Genomic DNA, 21,996 nt, shown 5'->3' with positions numbered 1-21,996 from the left:
TGGAGGTCAAAGCGTAAGACTGGTTACGCACTACGACGACTACGACAACGAGGGACGAACGGGTGCCGCCTTAAGGAGCTTCGCCCCTAAAACGGAGGGGGCATGCACACATGAAGGCTCCCTAAAGACAATGCGCTGCGACAGTACGTGAAGTGTATCGCCCTCTCCTCTCCTACGCTTCCCCCTCTTTCTCCTCTCCTACGGTCCGCCCCGTAGGAGTATGTTATCGTCGTTCTTGGGTTGATACAAACCGTGAATCCCCTGTGGCTCATAACCGCATTCCATAGGCTATGGTACACTGGTATGTGCCACACGTGACTGAAGGAAACGGTTTCATGACGTACGCGACAACTATCTCACGCTAGTGATGTTGACCTGTTCATCGTGTTCGTCATACACTAATGCCCTCCCATAAATTTTGGTATATGTCAAGTTAAGGAGAGGACCACGCGAGCGCCAAGACGTAGGCGGCCATGTAGATAGATAGATAGATAGATAGATAGATAGATAGATAGATAGATAGATAGATAGATAGATAGATAGATAGATAGATAGATAGATAGATAGATAGATAGATAGATAGATAGATAGATAGATAGAAACGATTCAAGTGCCTTGCGTCTAGAAATGCTTCGCATTTAATAGACAGATAGATAGACTGTTAAGCTGTTTATTGGACGGCACTCGGCTACAATTCGCTATGGCGACAGTCAAGGCCAAAGCACGGGCTCCGAGAGCGAGCGGCGTTTATAAGAGGACGACCCACTAGGAGCCGCTGGAGAACGCAACCGTTAAACAGTACCAGTTGCTTCGCCACAAGACGGATAGATATTGCCACCTGTAGTAGTGGGTTATACGCAAAGGCAGAGGCACAGGCCACGAAAGGAAGAAGTGCGCGCGCTGTCCCTTTTGGCGAACAAGCTCAACCGACGCGTCTGGCAAGAGCCCTGTTACTCTACGTTAAATAAACCCTGCCTGGACTTCTGAAGCGACGTGACAAGTGGTGGAGGTGCTGGGTAGCCCTCACGAATGTTGCAGACCCCTCCTGGAAGTCGCACCACAAGCCCAGTGCCAGTCAACACTCCCGTGCATCGGGCCAGCCGCAGGATCAGGGGATTGCCTCCCGAAGCCGAAGCGGACGTTACGGTGCGTACCACTTCGAGCGGTATGACCAGCACTTCCGTTCAAACCACCCCAAGCGGTACGGAAAGCACGATGGTGAATCGCTACACACTTGAGAGCCCACAAGTTCCGACGCCATTCCATGGCACCGTGCTCGAAGACGTCGAAGACTGGTTGGTCGACTTCGAGCGCGTGGCTGCCTTGAACGAATGGGACGACGCAGCGAAACTACGACGTGTGTACTTCTACTTGGAGGACGGAGCACGTACGTGGTACCAGAACCGCGAGGAACAGCTGACGTCGTGGCGCGAATTCTGCCGTCGGCTGCTAGACACTTACACCAGTGCTGATCGCCACGAGCGAGCGGAACGAGCGATACAGGCCCGCATCCAGATGCCCAACGAAACTGTGACGACCTATGTCGAAGATATGACGCGCCTGTTCAGACGAGCTGATCCAAGAATGGCGGAGGAGAAGAAGTTGCGGCATCTGATGCGAGGAGTCAAGGAGCAGCTTTTCGCTGGTCTTGTACGGAGCCCTCCGAAGACGGTCGCCGAGTTCTTATCCGAGGCCGTCACAATGGAAAAGATGCTTCAGCATCGGTCCACCCTGTACGAGCGGCAAGTCAACAGTACGTCCGATGCTCAGGTTTTCACGGCTATCGGGAGCAACACCGAGTATCTGCGAGAACTCATTCGCTCTGTAGTACGCGAGGAGCTGCAAAAGGCTGCCGCACCACCCCTACCTACGGTGAGCTCCATTGCAAGCATCATAAAGGACGAGTTAACCAGGCCCTCCGGGATCCTCTGACTCGATAACACCACGGCAGTGCCGACTGAATACCGCCGTGCGACCTACGCGGAAGCCTTGAAGCGCCCTGCTTCCTCTCCCCCGCTATTCGTACATGCACCTCCCACGGTTTCCCTCCAGTCGGCGCAGCAGCTACAGTACTGCGAAGATACACGTACATCGCCACCTTTCGTTTACGCCGGTCCTGTCGCACATCGTTCGGAACAACCAGTACATTACATCGACGATAGACGCCCGTCCCCTCGGAAATCCGATGTTTGGCGCACTCCAGATCACCGGCCTCTGTGCTTCCACTGCGGTGAAGCAGATCATTTGTACCGCCAGTGCCCATACCGGCGCCTCGGACTGCGGGGCTTTTCTGCATATTCGCCGCCTCCCCGGTATGGCCAGCGACCCCGGGACATTGAGGACTACCTGGCTCAGCAGCGCGTGCCACCGCCTGCCGGGCGGCAGTCGCGCTCACCGTCGCCGAGGCGATTTTCATCTCCGCCCCAGCGATATGCTGGCGCTCGGTCCCCCAGTCCCCGCCGGGAAAACTAACTAAGGCGACCTTTGGAGGCGAGGTCGCTGGCAGTCGACGTGCTGAAGACCTCCGATCGACGCAAACAAGAAAGGGTGCAGATACGATTCAACGGGATGGCCGGCGTTCTCTCGATATACCGGTGCTGATTGACGGTTATGCGGTTAATGCTTTAGTGGATACCGGGGCTGACTATTCGATATTAAGCGGGAAAATGGCCACACTTTTGAAGAAGGTAATCACGCCCTGGCATGGCTCGCAGATCCGAACGGCTGGTGGCCACGTCGTCACTCCGCTGGGAACCTGCACGAGTAGAGTTCGGATTTGCGGTTCTACCTTCGTAGCAAGTTGCCTTGTGCTACGTGAATGTTCCCGCGACGTCATTCTTGGTGTTGACTTCCTGCAGGAGCATGGGGCTGTTATTGATCTCCAAGAGTGTCGTATCACTTTCTCAGTCGACCGAGCAATCGATGGGCAGGACGATCAACGGCGTGCCGACGTTCTTCGCGTTTCTGCCGACAGTGTAACGCTCCCGCCACGAGCCAGTGTCATAGTCGACGTCACATGCTGTGGATTACGAAATGGTGAAGCGCTCGCAGAAAGTAACCTCGAACACCTGCTGACAAAAGGTGTTTGTGCGGCTCGGAGTATCATATGGCTTCGTAATGGCCGATCTCAACTGCTTGTTACGAATTTCAGTAACGAACATCGACACCTTTTGCGCGGCACTTCGTTAGCGTTTGCAGACGAAATAGCAAACGTTCGGAACTGCTTCACATCTGAGGCAGTCGAGCCCGCAGATACGTCACTGGCCAATATCGATATAAATTCTGACCTGTCGTCCGATAATCAGACAGCACTGCGGAGGCTCTTGCTTGAATTCCAGTCATGCTTCGCCAGTTCTTCTAAGGTGCGCCAGACTTCCATCACTCGGCACAGGATAATTACTTACGACGACGCACGCCCGATACACCAGCAACCTTACCGCGTGTCAACAAAAGAACGCGAAGCGATTCGAACGCAAGTCCGAGAAATGCTTGACGACGGCATCATCGAACCTTCCAACAGTGCGTGGTCATCTCCGGTCGTCCTAGTCAAAAAGAAAGACGGAACGCTACGTTTTTGCGTCGACTACCGGAAGTTGAACAACGTGACTAAAAAAGACGTGTACCCGCTGCCACGTATCGACGACTCATTAGATAGGCTACGCCGTGCCCAGTATTTTTCCTCCCTGGATTTAAAAAGCGGGTATTGGCAGATCGAGGTAGACGAGAGGGACCGCGAGGAAAACGGCATTTGTGACCCCCGACGGCCTCTATGAATTTCGAGTACTACCTTTCGGTTTGTGTTCAGCACCGGCAACTTTCCAGCGAATGATGGACACTGTACTTTCTGGACTGAAGTGGCAGACTTGTCTCGTGTACCTCGATGATGTGGTCGTCTTTTCTGAAACGTTCGAGCAACATCTCCACCGCCTGCGTAGTGTCCTAGAGGCTATTCGATCGGCAGATCTCACACTCAAACCAGAAAAGTGTCACTTTGGTTATGAAGAGCTCAAGTTCCTCGGCCATGTAGTGAGCGCCAGAGGAGTCCGACCCGATCCTGACAAGCTTACCGCTGTAGCAACATTTCCGGCTCCTACCGACAAGAAGGCTGTCCGGCGCTTCCTGGGCTTGTGCGCCTATTATCGACGGTTTATTGAAGGCTTTTCCAAGATAGCGGAACCCTTGAATCGCCTTACAAGAGATGACACGCCATTTGTTTGGGATAACGAGCAACAGGCTGCTTTTGCCGAACTACGACAGCGCATGCAGTCAGCACCCGTTCTTGCACATTTTGACGATGATGCTGACACCGAGGTGCATACTGACGCCAGCAACATCGGCCTCGGCGCAGTGCTCGTCCAGCATCAACACGGAGAGGAGAGAGTAATAGCCTATGCCAGCCGCTCCCTGTCCCGTGCCGAGGCGAATTACTCGACCACAGAGAAAGAATGCCTCGCAGTCGTATGGGCGATCACCAAGTTTCGCCCTTACCTCTATGGTCGTCCATTCAAAGTGGTGACAGACCACCATGCCCTGTGCTGGTTGGCAAACATACGTGATCCCTCAGGACGACTGGCCCGGTGGAGCTTGCGCCTACAGGAATTTGATGTAACCATCGTCTATAAGTCTGGCCGGAAGCACGAAGACGCTGATACACTGTCGCGTGCACCCATTCATCTCGTCAACCAAGAAGCAGAGGACGATGACGGTTTCCTGGGCGCCCTTAGCTCATCGGACTTGAGCAGACGGCAGCGAGACGATGAAGAAATTCGACCGGTGATCGATTATTTAGAGGGTCGTAACGTAGTTATACCACGCCATCTATCCCGCGTGTTGACATCATTCTGCCTCCGAGACAATGTCCTGTACAAGAAAAACACTCGTTCTACGAGCCGCGCTTACCTCCTCGTGGTTCCAAGGGACATGCGGGACGACGTCCTCTTCGCTTGTCATGACGAGCCCACATCTGGCCACCTAGGCTACTCGCGAACCTTCGCTAGAGTAGGCGAGACTTACTATTGGCCCGGACTTTCGGCAAGCGTCAAGCAGTACGTCCAAGGCTGTCCTGAATGCCAGCGCCGGAAGACATCATCCCGTAAGCCGGCTGGACTACTTCAACCAATTGACCCTCCTCATAAGCCATTTGACCAAGTTGGCATGGACCTTCTCGGCCCTTTTCCTCTGTCTACCGACGGCAACAAATGGGTGATTGTCGCAACTGACTATCTGACACGGTATGCCGAGACGGAGGCGGTCCCACGAGCCACGGCTTCCGAGGTAGCACAGTTCTTCATGTGCCACGTCGTACTGCGTCACGGTGCTCCCTCTGCAGTCATAACCGATAGAGGCACAGCGTTCACGGCGCAGCTCATGGATGAAGTTTTTCGATTAAGCAAAACTAAACATCGAAAGACGACTGCCTACCATCCGCAGAGCAACGGACTTACCGAGCGGTTAAATAAGACCGTCACAGACATGATCTCCATGTATATCGACGTCAGACACAAAACATGGGATCGGATTTTACCTTACGTGACGTTCGCTTATAACACCGCCGTGCAAGAGACAACGCGATTCACACCATTTCGCCTTCTCTACGGCCGCGAGGTTCAGACGATGTTGGACGCTATGCTTCCTTGTCAAGACGCTGATCAGTTAACAACTGACGCCGAAGAATTTGCAGAGCGTGCAGAGGAAGCTCGCCAGCTCGCGCGACTACACATCGGTCTGCAGCAACAGGCAGATGCACGACGCTACAACGTCCGCCACAGAGACGTATCCTACAGTCCAGGAGACAAAGTTTGGGTGTGGACCCCTGTTCGTCGCCGTGGCCTCTCCGAAAAGTTGCTGAGCAGATACTTCGGTCCGTATAAGGTGTTACGCCGCGTGAGCGACGTAAACTACGAAGTGGTTCCGGACACTGCGTCGTCAACTGGAACACAACGAAGACAACCGAGCTCCGACATAGTTCATGTCGTGCGCATGAAGCCTTATTTTGCGCGTTCATAATTTTCCTACCGTTCATTTTTTTTTGTTTCCTTTATTTGTGCCACTAGCATCGCCTCACCGTTCATTGACTGCGCGCGTAACATTTCACCATTGTCCATTCGCGTTGTGTAAGCTGCTTTGTTTTTTTTTCTCTTACAACTACCTTGCAGCATCGAGCCGATGCTCTTTTTCGCGGAGGAGGGAATAATGCCACCTGTAGTAGTGGGTTATACGCAAAGGCAGAGGCACAGGCCACGAAAGGAAGAAGTGCGCGCGCTGTCCCTTTTGGCGAACAAGCTCAACCGACGCGTCTGGCAAGAGCCCTGTTACTCTACGTTAAATAAACCCTGCCTGGACCTCTGAAGCGACGTGACAATATAAACGCCCAAAGTGCCTTTGTTTCGCTGAGAAATTATTCGCATTTAAAACATGAAAAGGGTTTATGTACTAACATAATATATGAATGGCGTATGCATGACGTTGCTTGATTGCGCGCTATTGCACAGCCCCTTCCTGAAGCTACCTTGATTTCTGAATGGATAATTCTTTCCGCCAGCCTATTTGAAACTAGCCTTTTCTGTGGACTGTATATTACTGAAAGAAAACTGACTTGTCAGTCCTTGTATGGCGATTACACTAATATGGACACTGTCGGCGGGCTTTTTACGTCGCCGTCGCCGTGGCGCTGTACACACACACACACACACACACACACACATATATATATATATATATATATATATATATATATATATATATATATATATATATATATATATATACAGTGCTGGGCAGTATCGAAGATACATGTATCTTAGATACTATCTTAGATACTCTATGTGTATCTTGTATCTGTATCGCGATACTTCTCGAAAAACGAGTATCTGTATCTGTATTTCCGATACATTCGATAATGTATCGTGTATCTTAAGATACAAGATACTTCTATCGCTACACAACCGTGCGAAACAATAATCGCTGGCCAAGCTCCGCTTCTCAAGCTGGTACAGGTACCACTAAGCCATCTGAATGAGTCTTGGGGCAGTGACGCAATTTTATTTTTCCGCCAGAGTATCCCAGTGAGGGCAGAAGATGAGGAAGACAAGCGCGCGGATGTCTACGCCCAGCCCACGTACTTTTTGTTTGCTCGATTTCTTTTCTTTTTAGTTACGCAAATGCCGCGACACTTGCTCTTAGCCACTGTCCTGCGCCGCGTGTATCGCGCAAATTCTGATGTTGCTACAGTGTCGTTATTGAAGATTCTCTCGCGTCTTGCGTCTTACTCCGTAACTAAATGTGATGCGTGCAAAAATGGGGTTCCTCTGCGTCGCGTGTGTTTTACATATCAACGATTTCAAGGATCTCGTGGATGTAAGTTTGACTTGCATGCCATGAATTAACTTATATGCAAATAAGAATCTAACAACGTTAGCACCACTGGTATACTGATGCTAGATCTAAAAGAGCAAGTGTTTACCTAACAGAAAATATCTTCGCGTACCGTGTTTTTCACTTCTTGCTACATTTATTCAAAGAATTTACGAAATCATAATTTTATTATTAGCACAAGTGCTTTCTTAGCTGTCATTTTGCATCCCTTACATTACCTAAGTCTGTGCAGTGTTTTTCCGGTCTGGTCACTGCAGTATGTCTTTTGTAACGCGCTCCCAAAATAAGATCTCTGCTTTATTGTTCTATATGTCTACTTTATTTCCACTACTGTTTCCACAGTTACACGTTGCCAAGGCGATGTTGAAAACAAGTATATAATTATGTGGGCGTACCTTGAGTAAACAGTACAAAATGTTCTGCTTACCGATTAAGAAAATGGCGAAATTGAGTTAGCAATATAATATTGGAAATCATTATGATTGTGTTTCTGTACTCATTCAATGTGAATGTTTGATACACAACCACCTCTCTATTGAACTTATATTTGGTTTCCTGTTTTAGGCTTTCTTAAATATTTTTCGCATTACTAATCGCCACGTAACGGGAGCTACAAGTGGCAATAGCGCGAATAGCGGCGGTGTCCTGAGACGCTTTGTACGTCTGAGATGTTTCTGTGTTGCACATGTTCTCTCGTTGAAGAAAAATTGCTAAAAGATTGCACGTTAGTGAGTATATCAACAAAGAATCCTTTACGCCGGCAGATAAGTAGAATATGACAATTCATTGCAGTTTTATGTCATCTACCTATACACCAGGGGTCTCAATCTGAGCTTATAGCCAGCGGGCCGCAGTCGCGAAATTTAGTTGCAAGGGCCGGGACAGTGAAGATGGTGGGAGAGAGTTTGAACAAAATGACGTTTGAAAGGAAGCCTTCCCCATATCTTATATATAGGTAATTTCTGAAGGGGATTTGGAGTCAGGATTCGAGAAACATCGAAAGCGATGTACAGAATGACTAATCTCTGGACGCGGATTCTGAAATATATAGAGTTTTTGTTCCACGGTTATATTTTAGTACATGGTGAGCACATGTTCCTGACGAAAGGAATGCTTGAGACCAGTCATGCCTGTGCAGCTCACGAACATACTTATTTAGAAAATAAAAACAAATGAGACGAAGGCAGTCATGCGTGCGGGCCGGGCCGCTAGCGAAAGGTCTCAAACCCCTAGTATACACCATGCGTCAACCCCCCCCCCCCCCCAAAAAAAAAGAAAGAAAAGTGTCGCTACCAGCGTCGTTGCTGCTGTACACCTGTCCGGATATACGGTATTGTGCAAGCTGTCTTTTACAGATATGGAAAAAGTCCTCACCGGTATTTGCCCCGTCGTGCGAAGGCTTCTTTTGAAGTTATTGTTTTTATATGGCAACCTGCTAGATGGTCGGCAAGCTGTGCAAAGCAAGTACCGCTGTCAGCGAAGTGTACAAAGTGTTGTCCTGTGAGGAAGCTAAAACAAACCCCGATAAGTTGTTTTGGAAGGAAACTAATGTTTCCTTCCAAAAACTAATGCTTTGAGCAAGAAGGGCAAAACGTTTGAGATAGTAACAGATATTTCATTCAAGTGAAACAAAATAGGTCACAGTAAAGACATTTTCGTGCATAGGCGTTTGCTGCTACATTATATGGATCTATAATAACAAATTTGAGAATGTATCGAAGTATCTTAAGATACAATTGCCAAGTATCGTATCGGATACAATTTTTGCGGCAGTATCTTGTATCTGTATCTCCAATACTTCTTGCCTGAGTATCTTGTATCGTATCGCGATACAATTTCAAAGTATCTTTGCCCAGCCCTGTATATATATATATATATATATATATATATATATATATATATATATATATATATATATATATAGTGTGTGTGTGTGTGTGTGTGTGTGTGTGTGTGTGTGTGTGTGTGTGTAACCCTGAACGAATAAAGTTCAGCACTAAATTTTTCCCAAGCGTGCGACCGCGGATTCGAACCTGCGACCCCTCGCTCCGCGGTGCTATGCATTAAGCCGCTCGGCATACTAAGGTTGGTCTATTTCTATACACCATTCACCGTTGGTGGTACGCCCATCTCGAAGGTGCTCAAGCGCGGCCACCGCTTGTTCACTACAGCCCGCGAGATGGCGCAAAGTTGCCCAAGCGCGTGCTTTAAAGGCATCGCCCCGCCGTGTTTCGTCGCGCCGCGTGGATGTGAACGAGCCGGAGGGCGTTGGTACTTACAGGGCGTGGTCGCCTGTGCTCACGCACTTATCTCTAGAGGGGAGTTCAGCAGATGGCTCACAGTTTTTCACATGCTTTGCTTTCATGGCGACAGTTTGCGTTGAAACCATAGAAAGTACGAAGGACGCTTCGCTCGTGGCAGCGACCGAGTTTGCTAACAGAGGAAAGAGGGAACACCCCTCCCGTCTTTTGTCGGGCGTAGGAACGTGAACGGGCCCCCGAGGTAGGAAAGGGAGGGGGGGGGGAAGGGAAGCTGCGTTGCTGGAGCAGCAATTGCATACTTTGTTCACAAGGGAGCGGACATCACTAGACAGCTCTATACGCGTATTGTGCTGTCACCGCTTACTTCGCGTTGAGACGACAGACAGCACGAAAACCGCTTCGACCGTATTCGCTTGAACCAGCGTTTTGATAAGTTACGCGAGATCAGATTCAAAAGAGTTAGCTACTAAACTTTTTTTCGTGCAACATTCCAATTCGTTGTTTGGCATTCATAGCTTCGCCCTTGCCGCGTAAGGGCCACTTTTATATGTGAAAATATCGCGCTCGACATTTTCCAATATATCGTCACATTGGAAGTCTTCGGATGTGGAGGTATAGCATCCCAAGCTTCAAAAATATGTTTTCATCGATGTTTCATCGAATAGACTAGTATGCTTTCTTGTCTGGATGCTTTTTCCGTAGGATATGCATTGTAGGGCCTTCTAACTTCGCAGAAAGTCAACTTGGAATTTGGTTGTCAAGACTGGCTAGGAGTGTACCTATTATTATACTATTATCTGCAACCTATAGAATTCAAGTTACTATTGCTTTGTAGGGGCCTTATTGCTTTACCGCCTGTACTGCTTTGCCACACCTTTACACTGTCCAATAAATTGCTAATAATATGGCCCTGCGAGCATTTACTGCAAGCTGTTTGCTTCTTCCTACCTAGGTATTTCGCGTAGCTGTTTTCATGCTGTTGCATTTATCTGTTTCCCAAAATTTCGTATGGCAGTGATGCTCCTCTTGGCGGTTAGCGTTCACAATTGGTAATACAATATATATCAAAATGTCATATTGTTCTTTCAACTGTTCCGTTATATACACTGCTCACATGCTAGGAAGCTGAACTGCGTGAAGGGAGGACGTTTGGGCGTGTGGGTAGTTTATCGTTGTTCAGAAACCATAGCGCACTAAACGAACACCAGATGAGACGAACACAGGACAAGCGCTTCGAAATAAATGAACAGCAGTCGTTTATTTTTTTCGCACCATTCTATTTCTGGAAACCGCAGGAACGGAAAAAACAGCCCACCATAATCTTGGACAGAACCTGTGTGCAAAAAAAAAAAAAAAAAGAAACCAGAACAGTGAAGGAAGCAAACGTGAACGCAACTTCCTTGTCCCGCCTTGGTGCATTAGTAAAACTTTATGCGGACTAGTTGGTTCGTAATTGCAGCATAAAATGAAACATCGCGACGTTAACAGTGACAACAGAGGAACGAAGCACTTGTCCTGTGGCCTTCGTTCCTTTGTTGTCCTTGTTCTCGTCATGGTCTTTTATCCTCTATTCTTGCGCAGGTCACCGCAAAAATCAAGGTTACGAACAAGCCCAGCTTAAAGCCAGTTTTCGGGGGACTCGCCTGTTTTCGGCTGGTTTTGCATGGATTAATTCATGCCAAACACGTGTTGTCGTGAATTAGTCCATGCTGGTTGTTTCATTTATAAAAGCTCTTCTCTTATGTGCACATAAGGGAAGAGCTTCTTCTTCATTCTTTCAGTGTTCATGGATAACCAATTAGACCAACAGTCTGTTCTGCTTATGTGCACACACGTTTTTAAGCAAGCTGTCTTTCCAGCGTTTTTTTTTTTTAGTTTGCGTTTATTTTCAGCTCGAAGTTGCAGAAGGTCTGAGTGAATTAGGTTCTGCGCGATCTTGGTGGAATTTATTTTCAAGCTTTTATTTTCTCGGCTTTCTGGACATTAGTGTCGGCAAAAAGGTGACGTTGTTCGCCACTCTCTTGACAAAGCTTCTGCAACCCATTTCCACTAAAATTTAACAGAGCTGGTTTAAATTAACTGAGTTAAATAACTGAATTAGATTGAACTGCACACCTGCAATTAAGTTTAACGCGAGGGCCAGCGCAGTACCAGGTTAGCGCGCAAGCACACTCACATGAGCGCCGCGAGTAAGGGCACGCGCGCTGCCGTTCAGCACAGCGTGAGAACAGAACGCGCGTAGCGCGAGCGAGAACGAAACAGGGAGAGAGAAAGCACGCGCTCTGCCAGGCAGCGCAGACGTCGCGTGCAGCGAGCCAATATGCACGCAGCCGCAACGTAAACAAACCGCCGATGGAGCGCCGTGCGCGAGCGCATACCAAGATTACCGAAAAAATAATGGCTCCAGTCCACGCTGTGAACGTGGTTGGACAGCGAATCTGTGAATGACACCCAAAACGATTACCCATTGGGAGATCGCTCGAATGGTCTTCCGCGTGAGAATCGTAGAAGAGTGAGACTGGCGTCTGACCTTCAACTGGAGCGATGGCCAAGAAGTGGGTCTGATTTTGCGGACCGGCCATGCATGTTTCATTTTACATAACCTTTTGACTAGACCCGTTCATGGCCATGACGAAGTCATCATCGAAGTCGTCGACGTCCATCAGCCTGTTGACCTCGTCTTCGTCTATCTGTCCTTCGTCCGGGAGACGTTCGAAAGCTTGTGGGTTGAAGCGACTGTTGTTGAACTTGTAGAGCGGACTCCGATGAAGAACGTTTTTAGAATCTGCACCCTTGAAACGGTTGATAGCATTGCATCTTCGTCACTTACGCTGAGGCACGGTCGGACTGGAGAGGTGCGTGGGCGTTCCCTCATACGGCTTTCGCTATCGCTCCGGACACAATGGGAGCATTTGTCCCCGGTGCAGCGGCAGGGCCACAGCGACACCACAGGGATGCGGCGGGAGGTCGAAACAGCTAAACGCTGCGACACTGCGTGCGGCGACAATACGTGCGACGTTTGACCGGCGTCCGTTCGACGAACCTTCATCAGACGGCGAACGCTCGACGCATGGTGCAGAGCGAAGATCCTGCGAGGAGAGCGTGCGCTTGCGTTCACTCCGTCATACTGTTTTGATGCTTGTTTTGTGGTTTCCTTTCCTGAAAGGAATGCTGAGCTGTATGCCGTAGGCCATGTGGTTTTTGCCCACGCGTTTTTCGCCCAAACGTTTTTGTGCCAACAGAGACGAAACCGTTTAGGGATGGGGGCTCTGTAAAAGGGGGCGCTTTTCAGAAAGGCGCAGCAGCGCCACCTGGACCAGATTTTCTTGTCTATGCGCACGGCCATGCGCACGGCACACAATTTCGCCTTGGCTCCCACGGACGGGCCGCAGCGTTCGATGCGGGGAACCAGACTAGTGTGGCTTGGGTCGATCATCTCTCGATAGCGTGCCTCTGAAGGATCTAGAGTGCTTCAATCGATATTTGCCCCTTGGCGTAGTTGCGGACCGTTGCTCTGTTGCGGACCGTTGCTTCGCATTTTCGATGGAAGCGAGATTGCTCGAGGCCCGTGTACATAGATTGGGGTGCACGTTAAAAGACCACAGGTGGTCGAAGTTTCCGTAGCCCTCCACTACGGCGTCTCTCATATCGTGGTTTTGGGACGTTAAACCCCAACACGAATTATTACATGGTATCTGTCGCGCTACAATTAACATGCCTGTACACGTCACACGTAACGATAATTTATCGGAGCATAAGGCAAAACATAGTGCACGTAGCGCCCGCGCACTTTTTGTACTTATTACCACACCTAGAAACAATGCTCATTGTGTGCAGTATAATAATACTACGTTATTGTGACCAGCGTATAAAGCTGAAATGTCATAATGTTGGCGTGACAAGGCGTCATTTCTTCTTTTTAGAACTGAAGCACACAAGCTTAGCGAACCTGCGTATGTGAGAAGCAAATAAGCAACGCTGAATATATGACAGGTACGCTAGTGCTTGCTTTAATCCATCTGCGAAGATGCCATGAACGCCGAATTAAAGTTTCAAGAATAAGTTTCATGGTGAAGCCAAGGCAAATTAAACGGCAGTACACTTAAACACCACTGTCTAGTCATGAGTCGACATTAGTTTAGCTGGCGTTGACTTGAAGCGCACTCGTCAAAGACTCGCCGGCTCGCCTCAGCGCGATTCCTTAGAGATCAGGGGCCTACGAAAACTATTTTTAGATCAAATTTCCCGCTAGTGCCAACAACATGACGTCACTTGTTTACCGGATGTTGTGTCACATCCGTTTTATGTCTGCTCCGCCGGAAGTGTTCCCTCATTACACAGACGTCGCTAAGTCAAACGAGCAAATGATGAGCCGCCATTTTCTGAAGTATGGGCTTCGGCTTCTAAGGAAGCTTCGCTACCAGTTACATTTACCTTGCACACGGTATGGCTGCTCCTTTGAGGATCTGTGCTTCTGTGTACTTTGCTCTACCGGTAAAATCGTTCCTAATTCTTTAAAACATAAAAACGGAGGTATTCATCCTCCCTACATTCGCTAATGACGCACTGTTTGGCAAGATTTCATGCGCTTCCATTTACAGCAGCGTCTTACGCCAGTGTCAAATGACGTCATTCTGACAAATCCTCGCAATTCCTTTGTTTTCACGGTGCTTTTCCAATTCTGGAGCGCAAAAACAAAACAAAAACGAAATGAGCTGCCCAGCGTTTTGTATCTATAGTGTCATTCGAGCGGAATAATACAAAACACTTGCTCTCTGTTCTAAGTAGGGCTGCCTGGAATAGAAGTTCCGATAACAAATGGCGTATGTCCACATACGCTGCTGTCAGCCCCAGCGGCCAACAGCGACAATGCTAGTTCTTTCTGCTAAAGATCGCTCTTCCTGTCTACGTCGATTGCAGGCAAACAGTTGGGCAGTCGAAGAGTCTTTCGTTTATGCGGCTTTCGGTGTGTTATTTACTGGCGTGGTTGCTCGCCCGTTACGTGCCACACTTTTGTATACATTCCACTGCGAAATTCGGTGAGTGTTACATGCTATTTTATTCAACGTATTTAAAGTGCACATTCCCACATTGACTGCCAGAGCCACGCTTATTTGCAGTTGAAGTGTCGACGTTTCTATGCTTATGCAGATCATCGATTTTATTTGCTTAAAGCATTATCTAGCCAAAATTATCCATATCGGCAGCTTTGACATGAACATTGAAGTCGTTCTGTTAACACCTCTATCCTCAATCAGCCCGCAGAACCTTGCCGATATGCAAAAAAAAGTGTTAACGAAAATGGGCAAATGCGTTAAGCAGAGAGGGCTGTATGCCTCACCAATACATGTGTAGTCCGTGAATGCTTTAGGGTTGCTTTGAGGCCCCGTAGGCATAGGTCGGCAAACTGACTCATGAGCCGACTCACTCAGACTCACACTGGGTCGTGAGTCTGAGTCTGGGTGAGTCCGTGTGAGTAATATCTTGGGTAGGTTGAGTCTGAGTGAGTCCGGTTGGGAATTTTTTTTTGTGAATCTGAGTCCGGTTGTGCAAAACTTTCCTGAGGATGAGTCCGAGTGAGCCGTAAGCGGAAAATCATATTTTGAGCTAGTCTGAGTGAGCTCAGTCTTTTTTTTTTCCCGACCTATGGTTCCATTAACCCCTCTTCAGCATTATTATCAGCCGTATGTCGGCTCGCGTTGACGCTCACGTCTACTCACACATATTTCAAAGCACTGGCGTTCATACGCCACCTCAATATTTATTGATCAGAGGCGTGAGTTATGGCGGCGGCCGGAAGGAGGGGGGGGGGTGCGTTGCCTTGACCTCCACCCTCAAACTGTTTCATGAGATGTTCTTGATAAAAGTATGTCATGTTAGTCGCACCTTTCATAAAATTCGCCTCACTGGATTTCAGCCACTGATAACTCGTACTGAGGGCACGAGATCAATAGGTGCCACTTAGAGCAACGATTATGTGAGATATTGGCGTAAATGACATTGACGCCAGGATAAAAAAAAGCTAGCGCACTCATGAGTCGACTCACTCAGACTCACTCAGATTCAGATCGAGCCGTGAGTCTAAGCCTGAGAGAATACGGCTGAGTAATATTTGGTGAGTTTGAGTCGGAGTGAGTCCGGTTGAGAAACATTTTGGTGAGTGTGAGTCCGAGTGAGCCCTAAGCGCAAACTATATTTCTTGAGTGAGTCTGAGCGAGCTCCACTTTTCTTGCCGACCTATGGCCGTAGGTACGAGCGAAAAACCGGTGAACGTTAAGAGCGTAATGTCACTTGTTAAGGAGAGCTATAAGATGGGCTACTTGGTGTTGATTCATCTTCAAAGGTGCGCTTAGTGAACACAAACGACAAAAACGAAAAAGTACAGGACCGTTGCCTTATGTCCTGTACTTTTTCGTTTTTGTCGTTTGTGTTCACTAAGCGCACCTTTGAAGATGGATTACTTGTTAAACGCGCTGGCAAAGCGTACAATACCCATTCCTCACGACATGGTTAAAAAATTTAATGTTAGGCATGCCTAGCATTTAAATGGTAGTCTTTTATAACTACCAGTTGCCTAAGAGGCGTCATACTCACCGCAAATATTTTAAATTTTAGAAGCTGGGCCAACACTGTGATCATGAGACAGCGTTGTCCACTGAGTATTGGGTAGACTGAAGTCACCCGTCAAAAGTATCTGTTCAAGCAACTTGATACGTGAGTATATTGATTTACGTAGATTCTATAAACAGTGACTGACTAGTATTTCTAAGTGGCTTCCAACGTATTTAATGTTCCCGCAATAAACCTGAGAAATAATCACCCTCAAAGGTTGGAATTCTCTGCATTCCAAGTGCACGCAATGTTTTCTTTGTCTAAATGTTCACTTTTTTTCTTAAATGAATCAAAACCATGTAGGCACAAACTGCAGACTTAGCCAGGATGTCAATCCGAACCCGAGCCTTAACTTGTGACGAAACTGAACGCGAAGCTGAACCGGTATTCTCAAAACGAACCCGAATCTAACATCCACCGAACTCAAATAATATTAGTTATCGCTTGAGAAAACAAGCTACCGCAGTTTCTGCAGTCTATGAAGAGAGAATGGTTCAAGCGGGGACTCATCTAAGGAAAGCTGACGTATTGCTATTGTTTCGTCGGCGACTGGATTCCTTGAAAAACACGCTGAGGAAGTCACTTAAGCAAAGTAGTTACGAGCAGTTCAGTGAGAGTGTCTGGCTTCTATATAGCCTTTGAATTCGCTGTCTTGATTTAGACAATAGAATTTATTGTTTCTAGAATTTAGGCATGTTCGCATTCATTAGAGACAGGGCGCGATGCTCTGTCCATGAAAAGCATTGTGCTCCACATTAAATGCGTCTCTAATGTGTACTGCTCTATTTTGGATTAACTTCAACGTAATCGAGCAACAGCCAATGTCGCATGTGGTTTGCATGCGTGAAATTATTTAGAGACCTTTACTGGCGAACAGAATCTACGAATGTTTTCGCGACATGTCACGTCACCGGATATTGGACGGTCTTATATTCCCTAGCATTTCTTTTCAAGCCTACTTGCGATTTGCTTAAGTTGACTTGAAATTTAATTTTATTTCGTTGCACAACGGCGCCTTTTCAACATCCGAATGAATGTCTATATTTTATTTACTTATTTTATGTATGTTGTTATTTACTTATTAGCGCAGAGGGAAGGCATTACAGAGGGAGGTGGTATATGTGAGAGTAAAATAAGATATTAAGAGCTACATTGGAGTAAAAGGATTATACAAAAAATATAACTGCCTTATTATACAATAATAGTTAGTATGGCATAACAAGAACGCAGTAAAGACATGTGATAGTAACAAGGAATAAGATTGCTTATAAATGGTGCAGTGATAGCTATAAGTGCGCGAATGCGCACAGGGTCTTGAATGCAGGCGATCGATACGGGAAGGCCATTCCAGTCTTTACGAGGACGTGGAATAAAGGAGTGCAGGTAGGTTTTTGTACGGCGCGACGCAATGCCGACCTCGTTGACGTGGTCGATGCATGGTGTCTAAGAAGGGGGCGGGGGGGGAGGGGCAGTACTTGAGAGCGTAGCTGTGGATTACTACAAAAAAAAGATGGCTGATCCCTCCTTCATAGGAATCGGTATAACACGAAACTGAAACGTGTCTTCACAGAAGTACTTTACTGTTTATAGTGCAAGTGCATTAGTATATGAGAGCATGTACAATGTCTACTGTTGTTTGGCAGATACAGCATCGCTTGATGTGGACGCATCGCACTCACGTTGACGCCTAGTGGCACATCTCCGTACCGACGACAAGCGCCCATGATCATGATTTATCCCTTGCGGTAGTTGACGTTCTTATGTGGACACCGCATATGGTGAATCCTGCGCAAAGATGGCATCAACACGCACATACGCACTCCTTCAAAGCGTCGTGAAATGCGAAGAGAAATGCGACGAGCGTCGTGTCGTCCCTAGAGCCTGGCCGTTAATTCTCAGGCTGTGTTCCAATTCTGGACAGCATCGTAGACAGTCTATGCTGACAGCTTAGAAGACAGCATCGAGGTCATGTTGTCCGACAAATGGAACGCGTCTAGAAGACGTCTACGCGACGTGATGCCACCTAGCGCCGAGAAGAGAAAGCTAAGAAAAACAAACGTAAATGTTCTTTCTTTAGCCTCTTTCGTGTTCAAACCTATGAAAAAATTAACGTAGCTTACATTGAGCGCCTGGAAAAGCGCCTACTGGTGTACAGACGACCATACCGGCGAGATCCGAGCTACGCGAGCATTGCGCTGAGCCGCCATCTTGTTTGGACAGCAAAGTAGCCTGCATCGTTTTTGTCTTTCTCGAAGCTGTCTATTTTGCCAGCTACGTGAGAATTGGAATGGGACTTAAGATGGCCGCTGTCCACTTAGCTGTCTATTTAGCCGTCTACGGTGAGTATTGGAACACACCCTCAGAAGGCGAGCGAGGAACGCGATGCGACAGCCAGGCGAGCGTCGGAGAGCTATTTGTCGATATGGACGAATGCTACGAGCGAGGCTTGCGCTAAAGCCGCCACCTCACGTTGTGTTAAAGCGTTGACGAAATTAAACTTGCATTGGAAACGCGCCGAATGGGACGGTCGTTGCAACGGCGCGTTTTTTTTTTTTTCGAGCCTGGTGGCACAGGTGTCACCGCCCCGTTATAAAGGGGACGCTCATAGCATCCATCCATCCAAGAGCACTGTGAGAGGCAAGTGTGAAAGATAAAAGGCGCGTTCATGTCGTACCCGTAATGTACGTACCCGTAATGTGTTTGGCGGTAGCTCGTCCGGCACGTCAATACTTCAAAGAAAGCGTAACCCGTTTTGTTGAAGAACAAAAACTTCTTGAAGATATTCCCGATTGGTTAGATCGTGTAGAGCTTCTTTTACAAATGAAGGAGGTTTAGAGCGTCCTCATTAGTCCCAGTATGGCCCTTCCCTTTTTTCCTGTCGATCCCTCTCCCTTTTTACGCAACCAGTGTTTGTATTGTAAATAGAGTTTCTTCTTGTGTTTTGTTTCTTGTCAAAAGCAGGCAATAAAAAAAAAAAACGTTTGGCGGTAGCTCAGTAGGCTATACGCCCACCAGCCATCGTCGCGGACCGAGAGGTCATGGGTTCGATTCCCGCCAACGGAACTTTTTCTCAGTTTTTTTCTTTGCCATCTCATGGCGTTCCTTCTGCTGACGTACTTCCGTGGCGGAAATACGTCAGAAAGACTTGGTGGACCCCGGCATAAAACACTCGTGTTAAAAAAAAAATGAAACGAGGTGTAGGACCGCCGTCAAAACCGGACGCACGGTTCTTCTTTTTGTTTACTCGGTGCGGCCAACTTGGGGGGTCACGCCGGTGGGGTGCTTCGAAGTGCCTGTGCATCGCCCCAAAAAGCACTTAGACTTCGGAGATAGGTGAGCCCATCGGATTCCTGGTCGCGGCCGGGACAAAGGTGCCCGGCCCCGCTCGCGGGGGGCGGCAGGAACGGTTGGAAACGTTGTCGTAATGACCTCCCCGTTTGCTCAGCGATGCCTTTCGGCGGTGCATGAATGGGCCGCCTCCGGGCCGCGTCGTTTGCCCTTCACGCGCATCGCGGGCGCCTCCCAGGGAGATACAAGAGAAAGCGGCCTGCTTTTTGGGCACCACGTGGTCGCCGGAGGCATTCGTCATGTGTGGCGTGCATCAGGTGGAGCAGACGACGTACAGGCCCTTGACGCTCGAATACGTGATCGACGAGGAGCGGGCCCACGTCGTGGGGCATCGAGCGTTCGGTCGGCACCTTTGACAATTGTTTGCGCGCTCGCCCCCTTCGGCGTGGCATCCATTTCCGCACTTTGCTTATAGTCTGGTTCGGCAGACTAGCTGGAGCGGGTGCTGAGGTAACGAGCTTGTAAGTGGCGTCGCGTGTAACGTTGTGCGCGGAGGGGGGGGGGGGGGAGGAAGCTAAGTGGCCCGAGGGTGGTCGAAGTGTAGTGTCCCTTCGGCAAATGTATTTGACATACCACCAGGGTCGTTTTTCTCAGGCCCGTCTTTCTTTTCTTTGCTCGTCACCGCACGCGTACACTTAGCTCTAGACACGTGTAGCGTCAGCTGAGCCTGCCCTGGCCACAACAACTCTAGTTTACTTTGTTTTTATTTGCCTCTCGTTTGTGTGTTGCTTGGGGCGAGGAGCATGAGCCCGCATAGATGTAAAGAGGCGGTGACCTTGTCGCGAGTTTGTTGATTTGCTGCATGCACCGCCCAATTACAGTGCAAACGGGCGGCTATTCGCCGGCAGTAATGTAAAGGCGGAGCATCGGCTAATAAAAAGCGGCCCCGGTGTTCCGTCTGGCGTTCTGAACAGGGCTTAAGGTGTTCGGCACCGTCGGCTCTGCCGAATTCGTAGGGTCGCCCTACAGACGGTTCATTTCCAGTACTTGTTTTTCTTTATGACTTTGTAACATTTATGCTTGCAACTCTTCTTGTAAATCTGTAAATATAAGTTGTCTTGATTTTCCTCTAAACTTCTCCAGCGTATCTCATTTTTCAAGCGACCAGCGAATCCAACGTTAATTCCTCCCACTTCGTTTATACCACCTGGGGTGGTGCGTCTCGGGCGCCGAGTGTGGAGCGTTGTTTTGTTTTTACCTTCAAACTTAATTTCACCTCCCACTTCGTTTATATCACCTCGGGTGGTGCGTCTCGGGCGCCGAGTGTGGAGTGTGGTTTCTCATCGTGAAAAGAACCTGAACTTTACTCGAGGCAAGGCGGAAATCTTTGGATTTCGAGTGTGTTTTTCATGTTAGTTATTATGGCTTTAAATGAATGAAGGAAGAGAATATTTGAGGGCTCGTTTCTTTGTTTGACAAAACCTTATTGAAAACCGGCAGATAATGAAGCCATGGAAGGCATAGGGGACGTTAATTGTACTGCAGCGAACCTGCAACCTTCGGATCCGAAGGCTGCAGCTTCGGTCCCTGCCGGTGGCAAGTTGTCTTTTCGTCCACTTTACTTTCTTCACCTCTGTATCACATTTAGTACAATACACTTTAAACAGTACAATTAACTTCCCTTATAGCTTCCCTGGCTTCATTATTTGCTGGTTTTCATTAAGGCTGTGTCATTCACCAGCAAAGTGGCGTTGCCGAGAATTGTCTACTGATAGTTGTGACACGAACGGCACTTTAGTGATAAAGGTACCAGGACTTTCTTCTGTTATTTCACTCTCGCTTTAGAATAGTTGCAGTTCAATTCGTTTCCTCGCTCTTCAGCAGTTCGGCGCTCTTCAGCAGTTACATATTTTGATTGGACGGTCAAAGAACGATCACCTCAGAATTTACTTATTTATTTACTTATTTATTTATTTATTTATTTATTGGTCAAATTAATGTTCACTTCAGCCGCGTTCGTCCCCAGCGCTTGCATGCTTTTACTCGCGCGTAGAACATACGATGGGTCGGGCGATTTTAATGATTTGTACTTTATAAGGAGCATGACGGCGACGGGTACGGCAAGAACCCGTCGAGAGTGTCCATATAACTGTTGTCGCAATAAAACGTAGTTGTTTGCTAGTGGCAACGTGGTGGAGCCTGCTCCTACAATTTTTTTTTGTGAGTGCACTCATGCCACGAAAATACCTCAAAGCTATATCACCGTTCAAATGCGCATGGCCTGTATTGCGCATGCCTTGCGCATGACTTGTATTCAGAAGAAAGATTTGGATATGGCTCTTATAGATATGTCACACAGTAAGTGACTCCCCTTGATTGGAACATGTTATTTGAGGTTGCATTGACTACGCAAGAGAACTTTAAGTGGCGCAGCAATATGAACAGTATCGCGATACTTGGG

At 48.0% G+C, this 21,996-nt stretch overlaps 1 protein-coding gene and 1 long non-coding RNA gene across 12 annotated transcripts in view; one reads left to right on the top strand and one right to left on the bottom strand.

Moving 5' to 3' along the window:
• The window catches only part of LOC119375196 (GRB10-interacting GYF protein 2), a 676,837-nt gene that overhangs the window by 95,940 nt on the left and 558,901 nt on the right, over positions 1–21,996 (bottom strand). The window lies entirely within an intron of this gene.
• The window catches only part of LOC125760368 (uncharacterized), a 21,180-nt gene continuing 13,745 nt past the window's right edge, over positions 14,562–21,996 (top strand). Inside the window, exons 1-2 of the long non-coding RNA XR_007417939.1 lie at positions 14,562–14,674; positions 16,251–16,349. This is a non-coding gene — a long non-coding RNA (uncharacterized LOC125760368). The remainder of the gene's footprint in view (positions 14,675–16,250; positions 16,350–21,996) is intronic.

This window comes from Rhipicephalus sanguineus, chromosome 11 (assembly GCF_013339695.2).
Source record: "Rhipicephalus sanguineus isolate Rsan-2018 chromosome 11, BIME_Rsan_1.4, whole genome shotgun sequence".
Taxonomy (NCBI): Eukaryota; Metazoa; Arthropoda; class Arachnida; order Ixodida; family Ixodidae; genus Rhipicephalus; species Rhipicephalus sanguineus.
Note: the sequence above shows the minus strand (reverse complement) of the source record. Positions and strands in the feature narration are given on the sequence as shown.